Source organism: Anthonomus grandis, chromosome 1 (assembly GCF_022605725.1).
Source record: "Anthonomus grandis grandis chromosome 1, icAntGran1.3, whole genome shotgun sequence".
NCBI classification, from domain to species: domain Eukaryota; kingdom Metazoa; phylum Arthropoda; class Insecta; order Coleoptera; family Curculionidae; genus Anthonomus; species Anthonomus grandis.
In genome coordinates, this window is record NC_065546.1 from 17,667,618 (window position 1) to 17,678,318 (window position 10,701).

Here is a 10,701-nt window from a genome sequence, read left to right on the forward strand (position 1 = left end):
GACGTCAGCACTGTAAATGATAAATAAAAGTGGATTCAATATTGACCCTTTGTGGCACTTCGGATGACACTCTACACTCCTCTGAAATACTCTTCACCCACTTTAACTCGCTGTGTTCTGTTTGAAATGTATGCTGTCATAAGAGCCAAAGCGTCAGCACTGAGTCCATAATATTTTCCTTGGCGATTAGGTAAGTTCGTTATTAATCGTATCGAAGGCCTTTGAGTAGTCCAAAAGTATTAGAACGCTCTCTAAACCTTCATCATAAGCTTGAATAATATCATGTGTAACAACTACCAAAGATCCAACCGTCGAGTGTGCTTTTGGAAAACCATTTTGGAAGTCTGGGTTATTCGCATTTAAATTAAAGTAATTATACATTTGCTGATGTAATATTTTTTCCAAAACTTTTGACATAGCCGGCAATATAGATATAATTCTTAAATCATTATATGTAGTAGGATTTTTATTTTTTAGTAAAGGCAAACCTACCCTATTTTTCCAAGAAGTCGGAAAATAACTTTATTCAATACAACAATTTACAATATTTGTAATAAAAGGATCTATGAAAGGGCTACACTGTTTAATCATATTGGCTGCTACACCATCAGTTCCACAAGCATTCGTTTTAATGCTTTGAAGTGCTTTAATTATGTCATCAACTGTGCATAACTGGAAAGCAAAATCGCTAAAATTAAATTTATTATTATTATAAAAAAATATGTTATTATCACAATTTGAAATATTTTGTATATACTGTGCAAAGTGTTGAATAATTATTTCTTGATTTCAAAATTTAAGTTCCTTTGCTAGCTCCATATTTTGTTTTTTTCTAGTATAGACACTTAAATCTTTTAGTGCGGTCCATAAATCCTTGTCCGATTTCCTATTAGAAATGAAGTTAATATAAGCCCTCTTTTCAGTCCTGACCATTGAAAGTGTATAGTTACGTAGTTCTTTGTATCGAGACCAGTCAACAGGTGATTTTGATAGCTTATATTTCTGCAGGGCTTTATCTCTTTCTTTCATGAGGTATTTTAAATTTGGCGTCAGCCAAGGAGCCCTAGGCTTAGTTACCCTTACAGTTCTTATTGGTGTATGAATATTAAATATTGTTAATAAAAATTCATTAAATAATTCTAGCTTTTTCTCTATAACCTTTTCGTATACTATATTATGCCACGGTAATGACTGTAAGTCAGAAAGAAAAGCGTTATTATCAAAGTTTTTATAGCACCTATATGCAACAAATTTTGGTTGTGCTTTTTCTATCTTTAGCCTTAAATTTGCATACACTAATCTATGGTCAGAAAACTCATCCGCCGATTGTGTACCACAAGTTAGAACAATCTGCCTATCCGAGACAAAAATAGGATCTATTAATTTACCTCCATGAGCTGTAATATGTGTGGGTTCATTCAAAATCTGAAATAAGTTATATGATTCAAAGCAATGCAATACTGGATTATCCAAATTAAAAAAATCCACGTTAAAGTTCCCCAGACACATTACAGTGTCATATTGTACAGCCAATTCCGACAAAATATTATCAAAATCTGGGTAAGCGAATGTGTATTTATGTTTATATGGGGTGGCTTGTAAAAATTTGCAAAAGCTACTATTTTTGCAAAGCTTATTATTAATATTGATATTAAAATAATTTGGTGAAATAACAGTTTTTTTGTTTAAATAACATATATTTTGTTTTAGTAACATTAATTTTTAACCTATTATAGTCAGCTATTGAATGTATATATTTAAATCATTATTGAGTAAATTGCATAAATGATTTTCATTTGTACCTGTGTATAATAGTACCGTGCCTGTAGGTTTGCAGGTTTAAGACTAAGTACATACAGGGAATACAATAAGGCACCTAAAACAGAGCCTTGAGTGACTCATTAGTTATAAGATCACTATTTTATTTATTTCATTCCATATTGTATTACAGCTTATAGCTTATTGATTCTTATTAAAATGCCAAATAAAAATTAAAAAAAAAAACAAATATTCAAAAAAATCTTTTCAGTTTTTTTCCGACTTTATTAAAAGTCGTAGAACAAAATAAATGACAATTTCTATTTGCCTTAGTCATTTCTTCTTTACAATATCGTACCAAACATTTTTTTCTAAATATTAAAAGAAGGAAAACTAAAATTTATGACATAAAGCTCAAATTAAAATATTTTTTGAACATGTTTGTTTTTTGTTATCTTATGTTCTTTTGCTATAAGGAAAACTGCACTTTTTATACAGTTTGTGTGATAGAAAAAGTCCAAATCCTGGCAAAACCCAAATTTCTTAGTAAAACATTTATTTATGGATAGTTTTATGCAATGACGTAATTTTAATAATTTACCTAGATAAAATCGCTTTAATGTTAATTTTTCTGTAAATAAATAGTTTGAATTTGAAAATGTATTAAAACTATAAGTATGAAATCTTGCAATAAAACTTAGGGTCACCTGCAAAAAGCACGTATTCACTGGCATTGTTAAGAAATATAGTAGGAACCCAAAACAATAACTTCGTAATGAATGAAATTGTAATGTAAATGACATCTGCTCAGTGGTAATTAGCCGAAGATTTAAGGCATCATTCTGACCCTCAAGCATTGCAAAAAAAGTTAAATAAAATTATGTTTATTGTAGGTCCAATAAAAGTATTAACATAAACACATACGAAAATGGAGGCATATTTTCATTATCACCAATATTAGTAAAAAACCTATAAATAATATTTAGAAAACTGATAAAACTACATATAAGCAAAACAGATACTCACACAACTCATATCACAGATCAAATAGTCTTCTTTAAATATATTCTATATTTAAGGTATAGACACAACTGTTTAAACTGATAAAAATAAATCATTACAAAGTACTTTTCTATTAAAAAGTTTCTCCTACTAAAACTCCTTTCCTTTTCAATATTTTTGTAAAAAAAATTATTAGTTTTTTTAGATTACCATCACTATAAATCGTTTTCTCAAAACTGCATTGATAGATTATAGGCAAATTAATGTTGAAAATTTGCCAACATAAGTAAAATATTTTGATGAAAGTTTTGGAATTTCTGGAAGTAGATATACAAAGGCAAATAGTTTTTAAGGCACTTTAAATGTTATGCAAAGAATAAAGCTTGCATCTCATTAAAAATTGTATGAAGAAAAAATCTCTTTCCTAAAATTTCTCATTCTAATGATGAAACTCTAAGGTTTTCAAAACTACTGTAATTCTGCTTTTCAGCTGAGAATTTATGTTTAAAAAAAATCTACATATTATTAAGCTTTATTACATTATCACATGGGTTTGTAATAGAAACAATCTTAAAACATCTTACATATCATACTTTCTTAACCCTTTGGGACCCAATTTTATTTTTAATGATTTTAAGGATGTTTTTGCTAGTTGTGGTATTTTAAGAGATCATTTGACAATATATACTAGTTAAAATAAAAAAAATATATACAGGGAGAGCAAAAAATTGTGGGACAAATATATCCCAGCGGGATTTTTAGGTGGGTTATAAATATCCCTAGGGGCCAAAAAAACACATTTTTGTATTTCAAAATTTTTATTTTTTTATTCACAAAAAGACAACCCGCAAAGGTAAGTATTTTAGGACGAATGATAAAGCGCAAAACAATGCTTGCACAACCCTACATCGCACATTGCACAAATAGTAATGGTTCTACGTTCCTTTTTCTGAAGAGCGCAACGAGCACATCTTCGCCGTTTCGATGTTTCTATTGGAAGGTGATCACCCACATTTCTGTTTCTTCGAAGTTTGACTGAAGTTTGCTGTTGTCCTTCTTCGATTAGGTCCTCTGATAAGGTAAATAAAAATTCCAGTAAGGGTATCTTTTTTTGGGTACGACGTAAGTCATTATATATTACCCAGCTGTTAACAACAGCAATCATCAAAAGTCGATAAAATACTTTTTTCCGCCATTTGCATGATTTTCTGCCAAAGTCATACACACACGCCACTCATCTGATCAGCCAGATCCACACCACCCATGATTTCATTGTAGTATGCAATAGACATGCAGTGGGACATGGTACCTCAACTCTGCCCAGTCTTGTCTTTTCTCTTCACACAGGTCATATTAGGGGTATGGCATTACTCAAAAGAATAACCTGCCTTGTATCTTGCCATTTGATCGCAATAGGGTTTTTTTGATTTGATAAAAACTCGCATTCACCCCTAGACATTTTTCGTTTATCGATGAATTTTTTTGGCATGTCTTTTCTTGTAATAATGGCTGTACCTACAGCTGGGTATTGGAGGGAATCCATCAAACGGACTGATGTAAAAAATCGATCAAAGGCCAGAACTACGTTTGGATTTTGTATAGTTTCACATAATTTTTTTACAACAGTTTCGCCCAAAGTTCCGCTCCTTTCAACGTCGTCCTTGCCGCAATATACATTTGCACCGTATGTATATCCTGTTTTGGCATCACATCTAGACCATAATTTTGTGCCTCTTTTTACAGGTTTTTGTGGCATATTTTTGTGTGTGGCATTGTTTCAGTAAAGATCTTTCTTTGAAGTCCACCATGCTCTCGTCAATACTTTGACTTGTACTGTCGGATCGATATTTCTGAAATGTATATTTGAAGCAATATAGAAGCTCTTGTACAAAGTAAATCTTACTGGCCCCTTCTGGCTTGACTGGATTATTGAAATAAAGCTTGGATAGTAAAAACAAACACTTGTTTTTGGATATGGCCGATTTGATGGCTTGTTTCCCAAAGATGGATGCGATGACCAGTAATGGCGAAGTTTTGGCACCTTATTGAAACACATAACTAATGTGCAGCCAATAGTAATCATAATCTCCCCTGCATCAGTGAAAGTCGCCTGCTTTTTTTTATTTTCTTTGTAAATTTTGATTCGCTGGTTTGTAGACTCGGCAATAAAAGTAAATAAACTTCGAGGACAAATTTTAGTGAATATGTCCAGCGGGGAGGCATTTGCAGCAATTAAAGGATGTATGATACATTGACTTTCATTTGGAATGCTAAGTCTTGCGACATAGGTATTTGTAGGTAATGACCACATTATATTACCAGTTGTAACAGGAGTTTCAGCCTCTTGATCTGAATTTTCAGCAGAAATAACACCGTCGTTGGGTTGGGTTGGGTTCTCGCTTGCATCACTTTCAATGTCTCCACTATCTTCGTCCGAAGTATCCGAGAGCTGATACAACTCGTCGGACTCTTCACTATTTGAAATGGAATGGGTCTTCTTCTAAGGAAGAGTCTTCATATGGGGATTGCACCTCTTCTCCGATTACAACTCAGTAATCGGCAAGTCAGCAAGATTTTGAAGCTCTGCCCTAGTCAATAATACGCAATTGACATACTGTAAAATACCATTGGGATATAAATCACCCTATCAGAAAACCCACTGGGACACATATATCCCATAGCCAAATATTACACCCAAAATGCAAAAACCAAAACAAAAAAACCATCAAAATACTTTGCTATCATATATGCTGAACTTACCTAAACAGATTGTTTTAAAAACCACACAAAAACTATCAAATTTGTAAAAAAATAGTGTCAAAAACCAACAACGTGCTCGCTTTTCGGCGTTTACAATCAGAATGACCTCCAAAAAGCGTGTCGCTGCCTGTCGAAAAATTGTTAAAACCTTAAAATACCTGCTAATGACAATTTCCATTAAAAACGGGACAGATAGCGCCCCGCAGATGTTATGAAATGTATGTTGGGATTTATTTGTCCCATTGGGGCCGAAAGGGTTAAGACTGTCAACAATTTCAGTACGAAACTAACAATCACTTTTAGCACAAATTAAAAAATACATATTCAAGATCTGATATTTTATACATTTACCTATTGAATAAAATGATTTATTTATAAGAAATTGTTTTAATTTATGTTTTAGAGGAATATTTGCTATGAAGGCTATGCTTAGAACTTTTTCACTACTTTCTGATCTTATATCTTGTTAGTATTTAAATCTAGTGGCTGGTTTAGGTTATAAGTCTCCTATAAGTAAGCCCAGTAGAGTCGAAAAGGACAAAAATCAACTTGCATTGACCATTTTTGTGTAAAACATTAAGGATATTGGCATTCAATCACGGATTATGTATATAGTGGCGTGTCGGATAGTTTTCCCATTGTCTTAAATATTAAATGAAATCAATTTAAAGAGAAAATTATAATTACTAAACACTTTAATCATAAAAAAATCTAACGTATTGATGAAGCAAAAAGATTGATTGTTTTGCTCATCTTTTTGTTAGTAAAATTAAAAAAAAAATGTAGCCACAGAACAAAAGTTTGAATCAAAAATATAAAAAGTTGAAGTTTTCTCTGAATAATGCAAAATTTTTTTTTAAATGATATTAGAAAAAGAGATAAATTAAATAAGATTTGTACAATAAAAAAATACTAAGAGTGCCTTTAAGAACGACAGGGATCATCATAGTTCCTTAATTAAATCACCAAATAAAAAGTATTATTCTGAAAAACTCACTATGTCAAAGAATAACATCAAACAAATATGGAAAATAAAAGATAGGAAATAAAAGAACAAAATGAATAGGGGGCAATGGGGGAATAAGGAACAGGGGCAATAAGATAAATATAATTTATTTTTTATTTTTGTTAATGTGAAAAATCTGAAAAAATTATACAAGACACTTAAATCCTTTAACTAGAAGGTATATAAAGTCGATTACGCATTGCTGTATATTTTATCAATTTTTTTGACAGACTTGCTAACTCTGCCTAAAACTTTATCACCTCAAAGTGGTGCGTTTCAAATATATTTTTTTAAATTTGCCCTAAGAAATTTTTTAACATTAGTTTCGATACCGTAGCTTGTAGCTATATCTGCAGTTCGCAGAGGTTTAACACTACGTGCCGCGGCAGAACAATGCAGAAGCAGCAGAAGAACAACGAAGTGCCATTTGGGACGCTTTCCAAACAATACAAAAAAGTGGGTGGTGGGCGAAAGCCTGAACTTAGGTATAAAGATGAACAGGACCTTGCTTAGTACCTAAGAGTGTGCGCGCTACATGGTGAAGGACTAACGAAAAAAGAGACATTAACACTTGTGTCACAGTTTATTAAGGAAGAGAAAATAGAAACCAGATGAAAAGATGGAAAAGGTCCTGGTGAGGATTGGTTTCGTGGATTCTTGGCGCGCCATCCTCAGCTAGCCATAAGAAAAGGTGAAGCTCTCAGCTCACAAAGGGTCAGAGGAACGGATCCCTTTGTCATCAGACGTTTTTACGATGACATTTCAAAAATGCTCAATGAACTAGGCATTGGCTCTGAAGATGGTGGCCTGTTGTTCAACTGTGATGAAACCTCCTTTTCACACGATCCAAAGGATATGAAGATCGTGGCAGAAAAGGGAGTCAAAAGAATCTCGAGAAATATTGCGGGAACTGGGAAAACAAATACAACAGTTTTAGCCTGCGGAGCAGCTGATGGGATAAACTTGGGCCTTTCATAATTTTGACTGGGAAGCAGATGTGGTCCACATGGATTCCAAAATATGAATACCCCGGTACGCGATATGCTGTTCAAGAACATGGTTGGATGGATGGGAATTTATTTAACAAATGGTTTCAAGAATTATTTTTACCATCCATTCCTTCCAAAGAGCAAAGACGCAAGAAGGTTGTCTTGTTTTTTGATGAAGTGATCTTTCATATTACCTACAGTCTAGTGAAACTTGCACAAGAAAATAATATCGTACTGGTCAAATTTCCACCAAATGTAAGTCATTTCATTCAGCCACTTGACAAAACAGTGTTGAAGACTATGAAAACAGATTGGAATCAACTTCTTATTGAACATAACAGAAAGTACCCTGGAAAATTTTGACAAAAGCACAATTTGCTGAGCTTATTAGTACTTTGTGGGAAGAGTCCTTCAAATCCCGGAACCTTAGGTCCGGTTTTCAATCAACGGGATTTTTTTCTGTAAATTTTGACAAGTTTCCAGAGACTGCCTATGATCCTATAAAATTTGAAAGGTTCAAGGAAGCTGGAAATATTGCTGAATATACCAATCCAACCGAGGTCCAGCCTCAACTCGCTCCAAGTCCTGTTGCGTCAGTTTCGCCATCTCTATATAATCCAGAAGATATCCCTGGCCCTAGTCATAGACTTACTGCCTTTGAAGCCCAGGAAGCTCAGCGACTGAAGGAGAGGTCTTCTCAAGCTAAAGAAACAAAAGAAACAAGCAACTCCAGTTTTGAGTTATTCATTAGAAAAAAGCTTTCCGAAACTCTTTCTGAAGTTGCGAAAAACACAACTGCACCAGGAAAGAGAAAGAAAGTATCGCAAGGTGTTGGAGAAATTCTGACTTAAGATGTGGCAGCTCAACGCCTAAAAAACCTTTTTGAATCCAAAAAAACAAAAAAATATGAAAAGACACGGGGAAAGTATACAAAAGAAAATTCAAAAAAGACCATATCCAAGAAAAGAAAAACCATTGAGGACTCAAGATCTCGACCCAAAACTATTGGAATCGGATGATGCTTCGGATGACTGGAGCGATATGGATGACCAGCCCCTAGAAACCCTACGTGTTAAGCTAAAACATGGTGACACAGCATAGGTGAATCTGGAAGAAGAAAAATACTTTGCTGTCACAGATGACACTTGTATGGTCAAATTTTTAAAAGAAAATCTTAAACAGTTTGATTGGCCAGCACACGAGGACAAACAAGTTGTAAAAAAACAATATATCTTTTATGGTCCTATCAATTTATTGGGCATTGAACCCTTTACTATTAAAAGGGCCGATTATGTTCAAATTAAAAAATGCTATTCTGCAATGAAAAAAGAAAATATGTTCATATGATTTTGTATCATTTATTACGTTATTTCGCGTTTAGATATGTTTGTTTTTCGTTTAAATATATCATTAGCCTAGTCTAAATGATACTTAGTAAAAATCTTTATGTTTTATAATTTTAAATAAATTTGCTTTGGAACTTTAAGCATCACTTTTGTTTTCTTTAATTTTGTTGGGGGCGGACAAAAAAAGTAAAACAAGAAAAAACAAAAATTAAAAAATCTGGGTAAAAAGATACACTTTAATAGTGTATAGTATCCTGATTCAACTTAAACTGTTGATATATGGGATGTAACCTAACCGTTTCTTATTACCCCAAATGGGGAAATAAGAAAACATTTCATTGGGTAATAAGAAACAAATATGAATTTTGTATGTACAACTGAGAAGAGTGAATTGGTGCCCTTCCAAATATACCCTAAAGTAAGATACATACCAAAAAAAAATTACAGAAACATATCTTTAAAACCACAACCAGGGCGGCTATTTCATGTTTCTTATTCCCCCATTTGTATCTTATTCCCCCATCCTCCCTAGCCATAGTGTGAATAATGATAAGGTGTGTGAACCACCAATCACTTGGTTAAAGATTCATTAGTGTGACTGCCATGGTGCCCTGCAAAGCAAATGTTTATTTTTCACTGGAAATTGAGTGTGCCAATGAGTTCAGATATCTTTGAATAAGACTTAATGCAAACTTAAAATGGAAGGCTTACACTTATATATAAATTTTGTCAGTTGAGACAGTCCAAGCATCTTAAATAATTGCATTTTGGCATGGGGAGCTTCATACTAGTATGCCCTGAACACACTAATTATAACCCAAAAATGTATATTGAAGGTCTTAAAAAAAGCAAATATTTTTTGGTTACTGAGCTCTTTAAATAAAAAAGATTCTACAGATTAATCAGCTATATGAAATCTGTACCGGGTGTCCAAATAAGAAAGGACGCCGGCTGTATCTCGGAAACTATTTATCGCACAGCGCTGAAAAAAAACATTTCTTAAGAAAAGTGGCCAAAAAAAATGGCTGGAAAATATTTACAAGTTCCTAAGACTACCACAAGAGGGCGTAACTGTACAGTAATTTCAAAAAATTCAAATTTCGTCTAAAATAGCCAGTATTAGGTACCATTTTGAAAACATCGGAATAATCTTCATTAATTTTGCCTTAATTTGGCTAAAGAGTTTTCTCCATATCTCCAATGAGAAGGGTGGGGGAAGATCATAAATAATGCAACTTTTTAATCGCCCTGTACTCAGATTCTTTATTAAAAGTAATTTAAGTGGGTACTCGTTGAAAAGGAAATTCAAAGGGCTTTCAAAATATGCCCCTGTCAATGTCACTTTGTTTTCAGTGAAGTCGTCAGAGGGCGTTGTTTAACAGAGACTGGGTTGTTAGAGATTTTCTCTAAAAAGTTAAATGCAATGATATGATTTTTTCACTGCGGTTTCGAAGAAAACAAATGGAGATATCGAAACGCGGTTTTCACTGGTTTGTTAGTATGTTTTAAGTCTTCGAAACCGCAGTGAAAAAATCATATCATTGCATTTAACTTTTTAGAGAAAATCTCTAAAAACCCAGTCTCTGTTAAACAACGCCCTCTGACGACTTCACTGAAAACAAAGTGACATTGACAGGTGCATATTTTGAAAGCCCTTGAATTTCCTTTTAAAACAGTTCCCACTTGAATTACTTTTAATAAAGAATCTGAGTACAGGGCGATTAAAAAGGTTGCATTATTCATGATCTTCCCCCACCCTTCTCATTGGAGATATGAAGAAAATTCTTTAGCCAAATTAAGGCAAAATTAATGAAGATTATTCTGATGTTTTCAAAATGGT